Source organism: Pogoniulus pusillus, chromosome 10 (genome assembly GCF_015220805.1).
Source record: "Pogoniulus pusillus isolate bPogPus1 chromosome 10, bPogPus1.pri, whole genome shotgun sequence".
Taxonomy (NCBI): domain Eukaryota; kingdom Metazoa; phylum Chordata; class Aves; order Piciformes; family Lybiidae; genus Pogoniulus; species Pogoniulus pusillus.
The window spans coordinates 11,643,423-11,659,522 of NC_087273.1; the positions used below are offsets into that span (position 1 = coordinate 11,643,423).

The following is a 16,100-nucleotide window of genomic DNA, read 5'->3' on the forward strand; positions in this document are numbered from 1 at the left end:
CTGGCAATGTGGTATCACTGCTGCTGGAAACTGGGATTCTGCTGGCAGAACATCATGGTGTACTCAAGGATCCAGAAGCAAGTCAAGCAAAGATAATCCTTTAGGAAGCTCATCATCCAGGCTTCTAAACGGGTTGGTGTGAGCATTTTGTAATCCTTACAGGTGTACTGACTTCCACCTCATTTTGAGAGCAGGGAAGCAGAGTAGCCTGCAGTTCCTCCATCTGCCCTCTGGCAGCAAACTACACTAGTTCTGAAAACAGAAGGATTGCTTATCATCGTGGATAGAAGTATTGGAGCTTTATGTGTTTTATCAAAGTAATCAAAACAAGGAGAGGAAAAAGCTTGCACGTGTTTGCTTTCTTCTCCCTCTACACAAACCTCATCCTTGTGAGACACAATTAATGCCAATTTACGGCAACAAGACAAGCAAAACACCATCCAGCCCCGAGCCCTGGCCTGGCCCCAAATGCTATGTGGACTATAGTAAACACTTTATAGTAGATGTAGATAAAGGGTCAGTGTCCTATTGACTAATTCGGTTAAGGGAATCCTGTGCCTGCCATAGTCCACGTCAGCACTATAGAGAACATCCCAAAATCTACAGAACAGGTAAAGATTCCAAAGGTCTCAGCAGAAGCATTAACCAAGGATGGAATGCGGGTCAAAGCCAGAACAGGTACTCCAAAATAAACATCTGACATAGCTTCAATACTCTATATGACAGCAACCCTTTACCACTCCTGCACCTTTCATTGTCCATCTTCATGCAAGGAAAGTAAAACACTAATATAAATAGTCTATACAAAAATGATGAAGAAATCCAACAGTCAATTAGAAAAAAAACCTCAAACTTTTAAAATGTTAGATTTGGAATTTGAGGTCTCTGATAGACGACATGGGAAAAGAAGCACAGGATTTCATTATGAGGCTAGGCAGAGGTCCACTGATAGCAGCTTCAAATTAATGCACATTACTCACCATAGTTAGGCAAGGTGTTCGTCTCTGTGCTGCTAGGTTAGGATGTACTAGTCTCAATAAAGGCTCTCTGAATCAAATGAGAACTAAGTGGTTTGGAGGTAAGTATGTATGTGTATCTCTCTCAAGGCTGAACCTACACCCCAAGCTTAGGGAAACCCCTTTCTTAAAGTCATTCTAACTTTGAAAGCATATTCATAGCTCTCAAACAAACACAGCCCACACAGTCGTACTTGAAAGCACTGCTTGTCAGAGACCACAGAGGATTCCCTCTCGTTCTTCAGATTACCATGGAACAGTGACACAATGGCACGCCCACACAAAAGCTGCTCTGTGGGAAAAGCAGCAGTCAAGCATGGTGGAAAAGTTGCATCAACTCAAAATATACAGAACACAAATATTCATCTAGAAGTAGAATAATTTACTGTAAGGGGCAGATAGGTTAGGGAGCCATTTCTAAGAATGCATTTTAATTTGAATTAATTCTCAAGGTTTCCCTGCAGAATCAGTGCTCAATTCAACCAACTACAGTCTCCTCAGAAGTGACATTCAGCTCTGCCCCTGACCAGAAACACTACGTGATCATTATCTGTCTCTCTGAGACAGAGGCTGTAGAGAGGTGGAGACTGCAGAAACATTTTCCCTTCACCCGCACAAGAAGTGATGCAGCATTTTCAGGAGCATGATATTCATTTCAGGCTATAGGCCACTTCACACAGGAGTTGATTACTGAAGTTTCACAAGTATAAAAATTAACACTGCTGCACTGTTATCTAGAAGTGAAAGACTGACAACAGTTCTGTTCAGAAAAAACGTTCTTCTTCAAGCCTGATACTTGTATCAGTTTCGGTTTTGACAACAAAACCTGTGTAGTTTTGCACCAAGAGGTAGAAACCATTCTGTCTTTTTTAGGACACTCCTGTTGTCTTCTGTGTTGGAAATACTAGCGATACAAATGCCCTGAAAGCATTTCCACCCTCCCAGCACAACTATCACATCTGTTCAGTAGAGTGGATTTTTTCTGTCAGACTGTGCTTCTCACAGGCATGCAGACAGTAAGCATTCAAAAAATTCGTGCTCACTTCGCTGCACTTTTGTTGACATGAAACTTTTCTGGAGGCATTTGCAATTACGAGAGGAAACAACAGGCCACAGTCAGGATGTGGAAGATCAAGGTTCAGCTTTTCCCCTTGCTTTTCCCTGGAGAGAGTTTAACTGCGTTTGCACCTCCGGGATAAATGCTTTTAAGTGCTGGAGTTGCAGTCGATTTTGAATGAAGCATTTACTGTTACTTTGTTGGGAGAGAATGTTAATGACAACCAATATCAATATCCAAGTCTTTTAAATGTCAAAAGCCAATGGATATTCAGAGATAGGCTGTACTCAGTCCTACTTTAGTCCAACTAGTATCAAGTTTGCAATGTAAATTCACACAACAAAATATTTTAAATTAACACATTTTAGCATCAGCAGAACCACAGTGGTCACAGAATGACAGAGGATTGGAAGAGACCTCTGGAGATCATATAGTTCAACCTCCCTGCCAGAGCAGGATCACCTACAGCAAGTTGCACAGGATGGCATCTAGGCAGGTTTGAAATGACTGCAAAGATGAAGATTCCAACACCAATCTGGGCAGCCTTTTCCAGTGGGAACCCACAGCAAAGCCTGACCCAGCGCTGCAGCAGGGCTGACTGTTCTTGTGATGTGACACCCAACCCAGCCTTGCTCTACTTAACTGCCTACTGCAGATTCAAGAGTTACACTTGCAAACCAGTACCTTGGGGTCAGCACCCACTGCGCCTACGGCTGCCCAGTGCAGACACACATGCACAGCATATGCCTGGCATGGGGCTGGCACAGGTGTGTCCTCCCAGCTCCTGCAGATATGCTGGGCTGAAATATCTTCTCATAATGAAGCCCTATAAACCTGGAGGACCTATTTGAAGCAACCATACCAAGAACATATCAGGAGGCAGAAGGGGTTCTGTCTGCTGCAGCAACAGCTGCCTTCTGCAGGTGCTACGAGGGAACAGCATCCTTGCTGCTTCCAGAGAGGAGCAGATGAAAACATGGGCTCTTCCTTTCCTGTTAACTCCAGCTTAACAGCCACCTTGACTCAAACGATTATGTTGTTTTGGTTTAAGTCATGTAAATGCTAGTGGTATGAAAGTAATGACATTTTCGTCACAGCAAAGTGGGCACAACAAAAATGTTTTGTGGAGGCAGAGAAAAGCAGTTAATGGAAAAATTGAAGGGGGAACCCTTTCTCTTAAGCTCCAGTGGAAATTTGTGGGGGTATAGCAGAAATCACATAGGTATCTTTTTACCTGACCTCTCCACTCCCCCCATTCAGAAGAGGAAAACCCCCTTTGGCTACACCATACATAAGTGAATAATAAAAAATTCATTGCTTCTTATGTAGACCCAAGCCACTTATCTAGACAAAGTCCAGATTGGATGGCTGCCATTCAAATTATTTTATTGACCACTGAAGAACTGTTTGTTCAGGGGCTTTCCATAGGGGAAAAATAAGGAAATGAGTTAGAGAAAATTTAATATAATGCAAAGATAGTAGCTTAAAAGCACAGGATCCTGGGTGACTTGTAAAGGGCTTAATTGCCATGTAAGCATTATTCAGGAGAGAATACCACTACAAGGAAGAAGGAGACTGAAAAAAAAAATTGGAAACACTCAAAAGAGTTTGGGACTTTAGCATTCTGGAGAGGAAGCTGAAGATAGATTTGCCATCCAGGAAGTTTCTGAGATTTAGTTTTAAGTTTATAATCTGATACAGCACTTTGAGGCATGAGGAATTCATTCTGCTGAAACAAGGCAGCCTGCTGTTCTCGGCATGAACATTACTTGCCGGCTGCCTGCAGCTGTCCTCTTTTTGGTGCATGAATGAGGACTGCTTCCACGCACTTGTATTTGTGTCAAGGTAAAACACTCCTCTCAGCTTCACTCAGAAATAGCTTGACCACTATTCTGCGTTTCATTTATGTATTTCTTAAACAGGTTCAAGAAGCAACGACATCAGACAGTCCCAGCTGACAGGTTTTTGAGGTAAACTAAATAAAGCTGGGGGTATCTCTAGCCACACTTCAGACAGAATGGAAATAGATTTCTGTGCTCACACAAATAGATGAAATAAATTTCTGTGCTCACACGAGTTACCTTCTCAGGAAGGAAAATACTGCCATCCAGTTCTACCCTCAATTATAGTGAGCTGCTTTGGTTTTAGTTTGGATTTAAACAGTTTTTGCCTGAGATGCACTAAAAGTCAAGGTACTTTCCAGTCATTTTGTTCCTGCTCCCTGTGTGGCTTACTGCTTAGCCAGGAGTGGAAGACCACCCACAACAAATTCTCCCTTCCCTATGAAAAAAATGGGAACGCCACAGCTCCATTATAAGGTCTTAGATGAAGATATAATCAATTTCTTATTATCACTCAGATACATTCTTATGCTATTGCACTGGATTTTCTTGAAGATGCTCTTGAAGTCAATATGATTGCATGTATGAAAACAGATTTTACAGCAGGCCAACAGCAGGTTCCAGTAGCACATCACATTTGGCAATAAATATTAAGTATGCAGCAGTCAGGCAGGAAGCTGGTCTACAAATCTTTTTTTTTTTTTTGTGGCCAATAAGGCCATCTTATTTTCAAACTGTTTGCCCACCCACTGGTTTCTACCATTACTTTTCTTTTCTTTTTCCTTTTTTAATTGAAAAACAGCAGTGTTTGAATTCTGGTCCAAATTGGAATTGACTCTAATTTTAGGCAATGTCTGACTCCTCCATAAATGGACATTCTTCTTCCTCATAAGCTTTAAAAAAAATTCTTTCCTATTCACACATAGTTCAACCTGCTTGACAAATATCAAGAGAGAAAAGTCAACCCTGAAGCTCTGTGACTATAGTGTCAACCTGGGACACTGTGCTAAGTTTCCTACTCTATAGGTCAGTGAAATTTTAAAGCAACCTCCATTGTTTTCACAAAAATACGACATCTACCTCATGGAGACAGGGTTTTTTTGGATGAGGCAAAGCATTTTCACCCATATCCAAGACCGCTGAAAACTGCACATTGCAGACACTTTTCTGCCTTTCCTATTTCTTGCCTGAGCTACAATAGTAAGATCAGACACAGAGCCTAGAGGACTTATGTACCTTATAGTACTACAAAATAATACAGAGTTTTCTCAGCAAGATGACCTACCTCAAAACTAAGTTCATGGACTCTGATTATCTTTTCAGCAGCAAAGGATAGTTGTGAGTTACTGTTCATCCAGAACAGCAGATACCTCCACACAAATGGCCAAGGACAGACTTGCAAGATGCTCAAAGCTAAGTTGTAGATTGTGGAAGGAACAAAGGATTTCCACAAACCCCATTGCTGCTAACAACCTACATGTAGGGTGCACATTCCTGATGCTAATCTAAGATAGATTGTACAGAAATGTGCTTCAAAGTATATCCAAAAACTTCAGAAAAACTGGCCACTCTCTTCAGAGTATCTGCATGTCTCTTTGTATAGAGCTCTGTGGGACTCAAGCACAGCAGAGGGTTTGGTCAAACTGAACTAAAGCACCATTGGAAGTTGATGGCCATGGTAGGGAAACACTGGATTGATACTTAGTAAGGTAATTCACAATAATATAACCCAATATTGTACAGAAAAGCCACTCACTTAAAGAGCAAGCTTAGCCCACCTTTGTCTGATACCACCACTATTACAGCTTGTAAATTCTCAACTGAGCACGGGTGCTACAAAAGCCTGGGTTAAAATTGAAAGGAAAACTGGTAAGGCCTGATGTACCCAGTGAGAGGTAGTGCTCACCATCAACACAGGTGGCTGAACAGATGAAGATGGCTTTGCCTCTGTTTACAGCTGACCAAGGGCAAGTGGGAAAAGAGAGCTTCTCATAAGAGGTATCCTGGTTGTTAGTGGACAGGAAGAAAGGCAGTTTGGAGGAGAGAAAAGTGGTGAGAAGTGAAATGTCTACTACATTTGAGACGAGAATCGTATTCTTTGTCAGCTTCTCTGGAGGACCTGATGAGCTTTCCACGACAACTAACATTCATTGTAACACTGAAACAGAAGTTCCTTCCCCCTCATAAAAACCATGAATCTAATTTTCCCCTTTTGTGAAATCAAGAATAATGTCTGCTTATAACTTTGCTATATGGCTGTGCAAGACATAGATGTGTGTGGCAAAGCTAAGAACATTAGACAGAGAATTCTCTTGTTAGAAGCCAGATTCAACTATTTCCAGTGTAGCTCTCTACCACTTAAGCACACAGCTGTAAAGAAAAACTTTCCTATGTATCATCCTACAAGAAAACTGCCTTGGAGCTGTTTCCTGTTACCAAAAGAAAGGACTATAAAATTGAAGGAACTCCTGATCTTAGGCTGCTAGTTCCACCTCACATGACCTTAATTTTATGGAAATTGTACCCTTGTGTTATTCAGATTTTACTCATAAAACATAGACAAAGGCAGTGTACAGGCATTGGGGAACAATCAAGAAAAAATCCTTTGAAGAGTAAACAAGAATGTCATTAAAATGATTAATTTTTATAAATAGTGTCAGGAAAAGCCATTTGCTGCAGCAGAGATAAGATCCCTTTTTCCTTTATTTTTTCCCTTAAAAATAAAAGGAAAAAAAAAAGGGGAAAAAATGGAAAATGAAGGGAAAAATATTTAAAAATAAATAAGTGTATGGAGCATGAGGATTCTGTAACAAACATACAGCAGTATCTCCTTTTTATACTTTCCTGGCAATTACAACCTAGAAAAATGATTATTTTATGAAGTAGGGATATATCTGTCTACCTATTACTTATAATCTTACTATAAACACCCACAAGACCTATTTGAGCATCCTACTTTTAAGGAAGCCTGAAATCACAGTAGGGAGCTAGTGAGTCTGATAAATACCCCCATTCCTATCTGTAAATAAACCTGCAATGTTTGCAAGTATTCAAGTTTAATTCAGCCTAATTATCTCAAAAAAAAGTACACCTGGCATTTGCAGACTGAATGTGGACATTGAAAAGCAATTCAAGAGGATTAGTCAAAGCATTCTACCACAGGAATAAAATAGCAGTGGTCATACAAATGAAAAGAAAATATTTGACTATTAGCAGTTCCCAGTCTAATCAAAGTACCAAGGTGACACAAATTGCCTATTTAGAGACCTCACTAAATAAATGAAGTGCTCTTTTCAAAATTTCTACAAGATATATGGAAGTTACTCCCTTTTAAGAAGTAACAAAAGCACTCAGGTCCAGATTTTCCAAACCAGCCAGACTCCATGCTATGCACCTAAACATCATACAGACCTGTAAAGAGCATACTCAACCAGTCAGGTTCCAGTAGCCACATCTTGTTCAGGCTTGTATCCAAGCCAGACCACAGATGCAGATTCCCAGCCTCACTCCTGTGAAGAACCAGCTTGGGCCACCATGCTGCCAGTTCACACAAATGTCTCAGTTCCACAGCCATGCCTCTGGACTCTGGAGACACAGACAAACCAGTCCACTCAAACCTGATTTTGGCCCATCCCAATACAATATGAGTGTTGCACTGTGATAGGGCTCAATAGTTGTTGCTCAACGTAAGGTGAGACAAGCCTGCACCCTGAGACACCCTCACCAGCTCTGGCCCGCAGCATTTGCAGGCTAGCCCAGCTCCTTTGTCCTGCTACCCTCAAAGTGTGGCAGCTAAGCCAATCAGACACTTTAGGACATCAGTATAAGATTCTGAGTCTTCAGCACTTAAGTAAACCTAAAAGCATTTTAAGAGTTGAGAGATGGAACTGGCTACATCCGCATTCACAGATAATGCCCATGCTGTTGCAAAATGATTGCCTCCTGAGGTCACTGGTTAAGAACAAGGCCCCTTGAAAGGATTCTTCCTAAGGAAATCCCCTCACTTTCTGTTCAACGTGGTTTTTAAATGTTCTTTCTCTTAAAGCATTAGTCAAGGCTATGGGAAATTGTACATCTTTGTGGCTTTTATTAACTTATTTCCTTTACAGCAATATGCTGTAAAAGCAGTACTGAGACCTTTTAAATTCAGCTCCTACTATGAAGCCTTCAGCAACCTTACAGTCCTTTTCAGTGCTCAACAACAACCATATCTCAATATACAGGCACTACCTTTCATATCCTAATGTTGAAGACACTGATACAATTTGCTTTTAAAAGCTGCCTTTGTTGGGCTGAGGTTCTTTTGCATTTCTAGACCACCCAGAGTAAAATGGGAACCACTGAGTTCTGTTTAAATGATTGATAAAAAAAAGAAATCAAACAAATGACGAGGAAAAAGAAACTGTCATGAAGACTTTCAGAGACCAAAAGCAGCAGAGAACAAGTTGTCTCACCTGGTGTTGAGTGTGGAGATAGAGGTCAACAGAAAAATGGGGGAGAATGGATCATACTCTACAGAAGCTCTTGGGTAAACTCTGAAAACAAGGAAGGAAACACAGAACTGAAATGAGGAGCAAAGTGTTCAATGTGGATATGAACAGGATATGAGAGGGCAAAATCAAATGCTACTGCAAATTGGAATTTCCATCTCCTGTGTACAGAGATTTGAAATGTAATCAAAACTCCAATATGAGAGTTGAATTAGGTATGTCAGACAAAAGAAAGCCACAGATGGTTTCAGAAGACTGCAGCTTAACGCAACAGGAGCTGAGCCAACAGTAGTACAGACATGAGGATAGTCAGATTTACGAAAGAAAGAAATTTGAAGTAATCCATGTCCATAATGAAAATATACATAAACAATAAGGTCAAACCAAACAGTGCTTCTTTCTAAATAAATCTTAATATTCACAGTATCACAGTATCATCAGGGTTGGAAGAGACCTCACAGATCATCAAGTCCAACCCTTCACCACAGAGCTCAAGGCTAGACCATGGCACCAAGTGCCACATCCAACCTTGCCTTGAACAGCCTCAGGGACAGCGACTCCACCACCTCCCCGGGCAGCCCATTCCAGTGCCCAATGACTCTCTCAGTGAAGAACTTTCTCCTCACCTCCAGCCTAAATTTCCCCTGGTGCAGCCTGAGGCTGTGTCCTCTCGTTCTGGCGCTGGCCACCTGAGAGAAGAGAGCAACCTCCTCCTGGCCACAACCACCCCTCAGGTAGTTGTAGACAGCAATAAGGTCACCCCTGAGCCTCCTCTTCTCCAGGCTAAACAATCCCAGCTCCCTCAGCCTCTCCTCTTAGGGCTTCTGCTCGAGGCCTCTCACCAGCCTCGTCGCCCTTCTCTGGACACGCTCAAGCATCTCAATGTCCCTTCTAAACTGGGGGGCCCAGAACTGAACACAGTACTCAAGGTGTGGTCTAACCAGTGCAGAGTACAGGGGCAGAATGACCTCCCTGCTCCTGCTGACCACACCATTCCTGATGCAGGCCAGGATGCCACTGGCTCTCTTGGCCACCTGGGCACACTGCTGGCTCATGTTCAGGCGGGTATCAATCAGCACCCCCAGATCCCTCTCTGTCTGGCTGCTCTCCAGCCACTCCGACCCCAGCCTGTATCTCTGCATGGGGTTGTTGTGGCCAAAGTGCAGCACCCTGCACTTGGAGCTATTGAACCCCATCCCATTGGACTCTGCCCATCTGTTCAGGCGGTCAAGGTCCCGCTGCAGAGCCCTTATGCCTTCCAACTCAGTCACATCTGCCCCCAGCTTGGTGTCATCTGCAAACTTGCTGATGACTGACTCGATGCCCTCATCCAGATCATCTATGAAGATGTTAAAGAGGATGGGAATACACAAACTTATGGTTTGGGGGTGGTTTTTCTCTTTCTTTTCTTTTTATCAATAGAAATTCAGAGACAAATAGCTGCTGAATAATATTTTCAGTTTGAGATTGGTTTTCATCTATTAAACTTTTGAACTGCTTACTTCTTACTGGAATTGCCATTAATTCCCAATTTAATAAACAAAACCAGAAACAACATTAGTTGCTTACCCTACAACTCCCCCAAACGTCTTTCTGTTTTAAGCTGCAACCTACGCAATGGAACAGGATTATATTTTAGCAATAATATGATTTTATAGTTGGAATCCCCTTCGGCTTGAAGTAAACAGCAGTAGTGACTCATTACAAGGCATTTAGAGAAGGGGATTTCCTACTGAAGTAAACCATCAATGAACATTACAGAGACCAAAAATCAGCTAAGATGACAGCAAAGAGGGAGCCCCAAGGACCCATTCAAGAGGCAGCATGATTTCAGAACACTAGAAATGGCTTCATTTCAGCTAGCGGTGCATAATCCCACCTGGGTTTGTTATTCTAAAACAGAAACTACAAGACATAATAAATGCAAGTCCTTGCTCTGAAACCCAGCCGAGACCACATAAGGCTGCTTTCATCAGTCAGCAGCAGTTTTGTAGTTTTCACTTCATCCCAGCTTCTGGCAGAGATAGAACCATGGTAGCATCATCTACAATACTGCATCTAACAGAACCAGGTTTTAGTCTAACTGTTGCAGACAGCAGAGAAACTTGTTATAAAGCAGCATTACCCAATACCTGGGTTCATTCCATGAGTCAGAGCGGAGCACCCTACTGCTTTCAGTAAGTACGAAGCTCACTTTTGCAGTTACTGTTTCTAGTAAAGATAAACTCCCACTCAGTGAAAGCAGGATGGTTACAAACTATGTGGGCTGTTTCGTGCGTAGGCTCTACGAATAGGGGACACCTGCCTTAAGATCTTTAGTAACTAGGTGACTGCCCAGTGCATGAGGTTGTCACAGAGCACTGTTGTACCAGTAGGTTTGCATTGGCACCACATCAGCAGGCAGAGGATAAAACCTGTGTCTGTTCTGCCACTGAACCACAGTGCTACCTCATCAAGTCACATCATCTGTCTAATTATGTCCAGGTGTAAAAAAATTGCACAGTTTAATGTTCTTCCTGCAATTGGTGCTCTGAAAGACACTACTGCTGACCAAGTATATTTGTAGTTAGGTAATGACTTGCTACTGAGTTCAACTACATAGCTTCTACTTCTTCAGTACAAAGAGACAAGAACAGAAGGCAACACCAGAAAGTTAATGTCTTCTGCCTCTGACATCTACCTGTGCTATTAGCACAAAGCCAAAACAGTAAGAAATTGAACAGTTTAAGTATCTTACTTTCAACTGTCAGGCATAGAAAGCTAGAGGTAAGTGGGCAGTGTCAATATACATTCATTTAAAAGAAAGCAGTATGAGAGGTATTAAACCACTTCATTTCTCCACAGCAACTGCAGGAGAACTGGCTAACACTTCCAACTTGTTTGTGTTATCTTAGCAACTATATAAAGTAGAAGAAGTTAAACTCACCCCTTTGTAAAACTGCTATTCCATCATGGCAGCATTTTGTGGGTGGCTTTTTAAGAGAGCAAGTCCTCTGGACTGAATTCTAGAGTCAGCATTAGAGACCCTTTTTTAATGCTCTCAGAATCAAACGGCCCAATTCTTGCATCTAGAGAAATGAGATGGAAACAAAGAGAAGTGTAAGGGGAATCAAGGGCAGCAACTGAAGGACTAACCACATGAAATAAAGAGGCCTGAGGTGGCTAAGGCAGTGAGGTGAAGAATGCCAGAGGACCAAGACATGCAAGGGAAGGAAAGGCTGTGCGTTTATGGAAAGCAAAAAAAGTAATGAGTAGAGCTGTGCTATGCTGGAAAGAAATCCACAGAATTTTCTTGAAGTTTCCAATTCTTCTTTCTCAGTCAGTGAAGGACTAAGCTAAATTTACATTTGTTACATTTGTATGCAGACAGACAAAGTATTGTTGGGCAAGGAAGAAACAGTAAATAGTTTTCAAATTTCTTTTCCATCATCTTTTCCAATCTCTCATCTTTAGACAATGTCTCTTGCTCTAGCTCCCCCACTACAGTCTCCTTGCCTAAAGGCCCAGCAATAAAGCTGGGCGAAAATACTCTAAAAACTGCTCTATTTGAAAAGGGGAATCCATTAAAACCATAATTCTCCTGCTGAAACATACCAACTACAACAGAAGTTTTATTGGGTGCAGAATTCATTTTCTGGTGAAAATGAAAATGGAACAAATTCTGGGCCAAAGGAACAGAGCAGGACTTATAACCACTGGCTTCACATCAGTCAATATGCATATGCCTCCAGCACACTAGCTAGACAGCAGCTACCCTTTTCCTTTGCTGCTCTTCACATACATATCCTGGACAATTACTTCAAAAATCTTTCCATCGTTGCTGTGAGGTACACCAAGGCAAACATTTCTGCTTTCAGGTGATCTGAAGACACTGGAACCCATTGTCTACCCATCTGCCCCTTTTTCAGCCTCCTACACAATCAAGCACTCTGATCTTACCCCAAACACAGGAGAAGGGAAGTGACAGCCTCACTCTGAATTTGTTGCTAACTTGTGTCCCAACCAGCTACTGAACCACAGAGCAGCACCTGGAGACAACACTCATCCCACCTCCATAACTCCTGCAGGCCCTGCAGAGGTGGCTCAGTTCTTGTTGGACCTGAGAAAATAACTTTATTCATGGCAAGGGACAATGGGACTAGCTTCTACTTCACCAAGCCAGTATTTTTCTGCAGAAAAATGAAAAATCAATAGTTAGGTGCAGAAGTTTAACCATACTCCATGTAGAGTATCTGGGCAATTTTTTGCCCAGCAAGCTTTGTTTATTTCTTCCTCAAAAATTAGTTGTACACAATTCCGTGAAACATCCCACAAGGTGTCACTAGAGATGCAGCAGCCAAAAAATCCTACCAGAACACCCTCATCTATTCTTTGCTTCCCTGTTTTATGAAGCCTGCAACTGGCAATAATTGAAAACATGAAGAAAATAAGAGTTAATATCTGAGCAGAAGTGTGTTTGTGCATCACTCTCCTTAAAGAAATTGCCCATTAAACAGCTAGGTGATAATTTCAATAGTCAATGAACCAAATGCATACAGATCGATGGGAAATGCAACTTGAGGCACCAATTTTAAATGAATCAGCTTGAAAAATTCGTGATGGGCTTCACATTTTACATAGTCGGCTGGAGATGTGCTCCCCCATCCTGCCCCTTTTCAGACTCTTAATGAAGATAGAGGATCAAAATCAATCATTACCTCTGCCTCAGTTCCACACTAACACCAGGACAGATATCTGGGTTTATATTTACCTTTTACCAATGCCACCTATCCCTGAAAGCTGCACAGCTGTTTTGCAAACATCTGTTCTCACCAGACACAATGGCATGCTCTTATCCTCATTTATAGTTACCCCTTAAGGCCCTTTCTATTGAACACTATATGAATAAAATTTGAACTCAATACTTCATTGGATAAAAACACTCATCCTTCCATTTTTCTTCACATTTCCCTTTCTTGAAAATAAAGTAAAATCTCATCTCACTTGAGATAAGGAGTAATTACCATTTAAAATCATCTTTGACACAGTGCTCTTAAGTAGAAATTACCTTTCAGGGGACTATTTTTTGCTATTCTCTGAAAAATTAATACAATTTACAGCCTTAGAAGGTGACATTTACTCACTGATGAACAGTGCAAATCATTGACTCACCTGATCCAAAAAGGTCTCAATTACCCCATCTGCAAGGAAATAGCAGGCACTGCACCTGCTAATGAACCTTGTCCCCAGTATATAACTCAACCTTAAACAAAAATGAAACTGTTGAGGGGATTTTGGTTTTTTGGCCATTTTGCCATCACTACATCACACTGAATTTCACACCTAAAATAAAAATTAGGGCTCTGGATTCATGCTTCAGGGTCAAATCTACTAAAAAGATGCACTCTGTCCCTACAGAAGCAACAGAAGATTGTGCCTGATAAACATCTCTAAAAGGTCATATCTGAAGAGCCAATTTTGCCCTCTGAAGGGTTTAATAAAGTTTATGGCAATGATTCAGCAAGTATTTTGTGCAGAGAAGAGACTGAAAAAACAGCAGAAGGTTCTCATGACCCTTTCCTACCTGTGACATCACAGAATCAACCAGGTTGGAAGAGACCTCCAAGATCATCCAGTTCAATCAATCATCCAGCCCTATCCAACCAACTAGACCATGGCACTAAGTGCCTCACCCAGGCTTTGCTTCAACACCTCCAGGGACGGCGACTCCACACCTCCCTGGGCAGCCCATTCCAATGCCAATCACTCTCTCTGGGAAGAACTTCCTCCTAACATCCAGCCTGTACTTCCCGCAGCACAACTTGAAGCTGTGTCCCCTTGTTCTGTTCCTGGTTGCCCGGGAGAAGAGATCAACCCCTACCTGGCTACAACCTCCCTTCGGGTAGCTGTAGACAGCAATGAGGTCACCCCTGAGCCTCCTCTTCTCCAGGCTAAACAACCCCAGCTCCCTCAGCCTCTCCTCACAGGGCCTCTCAGCAGTTTTATCGCCCTTCTCTGGACACATTCCAGCACCTGAACATCTCTACTGAATTGAGGAGCCCAGAGCTGGATACAGTACTCAAGATGTGCCCAGTGCTAAGTACAGGGGCAGAATAACCTCCCTTATCCTACTGGTGACACTGTTCCTGATACAGGCCAGGATGCCATTGGCTCTCCTGAGCACACTGCTGGCTCATGTTCAGCCTACCATCTACTATCTACATCCTCTTTCTACAGGAGCAAAAAAAAAATATATATGCAAAATTTGAAGTTCTAAGAATAGATTAGATGTTTAAGCTAGTAAAATTGAAAAACTTCAGCATCCTCCAAAATACATCACAGCTCTAGCAGCCTTGTCAGCCGTATCACAGAAAGTATGACAGAAACCCCCAAAGACAAAACTAAGGAATTCTTTTAAGAAATTCCTTGTCACGTGCAGCTCTCACTGGGAACTGAAATAAAAGGCTCAGTCTTTGTGAGTATGATCAGAAAAAAAGAGCTGTGTAACGAAAGCATTTCAGAGCTCCCTCACACAACAGAACAAAAAATATGGCACTTTTGCCTTGTTTCTTCCTAACCCTATTCTAGGGAGAGGGAAGCTCTAAAAAACTCTTACCATCAAAGACATGCCTTCAACAGCCTATAGGATAACAGGTCTCTTAGGAATGACTGGAAGAGCAAGCCCAAGATGGCTTTTCATGTGAAGCAATGGTGCCATCTGCAGCCTGAGTGAGGCCACAACAGAACCATGGGGAGTGGCAGCAGGCAGAGGTTTTTCAGATGTTTTTGCTCCAAATGTGTTCTTCAAAATTCAAATCTGACTCAGGATACTCCTTTAATACAGTATGTAGTAGGCTAGACCTTTTCTTTATCTATTTTAGTTTTCTTCCTATATATTTTCTAACTACTTGTTCTTAGATTGCATGATCTGTAAGACTCTTCAGCTATGGACCAAACCCAGCGTCAGGAGCTTAATAAGTGTGTCTGTGGAAGCCATATGTCAGAGAGAGGCAAGAAGCAGAACATTACATTTCTGTTGTCACACACACAGAGAACACTACACAGAGTACTTTACAGACTCCCAGAAGAAAGTTACTGGACCCTTTGTAAACCATAGCTCAGCTGTTATCTGGACAATCAAGATGGGCAGCCACACTTGTTATTTGAAGCAAGAAAAAGCAGTCTCCCAGGGCAGCTGAAGTCTTCCTTTACAGGATTTAGATATATGTGAAATCAAAGAAACATCTCTTCATACTGCTCCATCTCACCACATTGGCTGTCATTACAGCTGCACCCAGGCCTGGTGCCCCACGTCAGCCTGACAGCTACCCACACTTTTCTTGGTGGACCCTCAGCTCTCCCATTACATGCAAACCTTTTGTGAGGCAAGTGCAGGTCTCTCAATAATTGCAAGTTTTCCTAACGTATGCAAGCCAAATTCAACCAGCACAGTGAGTAAGGACTTCCCAAGGCTGTGGACAGCCTGAAACAAGGACTGGAAATGCAATCACAGAAAGGTTTATATTGGAAAGGACCTCAAGTATCATCCAGTTCCAACCTCCCACCATAGGCAGGGACACCTCCCACTAAAACAGGCCTCTCAAGGCCTCATCCAACCTGGCCTGGACCACCTGCAGGAAGGGAGCAGCCACAACCTTCCTGGGCAACCTGTGCCAGTGTCTCACCACCCTCACGGGAAAGAATTCTTTCCTAACAT

At 42.2% G+C, this 16,100-nt stretch overlaps 1 protein-coding gene across 6 annotated transcripts in view; it reads right to left on the reverse strand.

Moving 5' to 3' along the window:
* The window catches only part of TNIP3 (TNFAIP3 interacting protein 3), an 82,422-nt gene that overhangs the window by 56,707 nt on the left and 9,615 nt on the right, over nucleotides 1–16,100 (reverse strand). For 3 of the 6 annotated variants that reach the window (XM_064149910.1, XM_064149909.1, XM_064149914.1), the window contains one exon: nucleotides 8,369–8,449. The exons of 1 other annotated variant lie outside the window; for it this stretch is intronic. The gene's annotated coding sequence lies outside the window, so the exon portion shown is untranslated. Of the gene's footprint in view, nucleotides 1–7,325; nucleotides 7,500–8,368; nucleotides 8,450–11,330; nucleotides 11,466–16,100 lie in introns of those variants that run through there. 2 more of the 6 variants (XM_064149911.1, XM_064149913.1) reach the window with 2 other exon arrangements.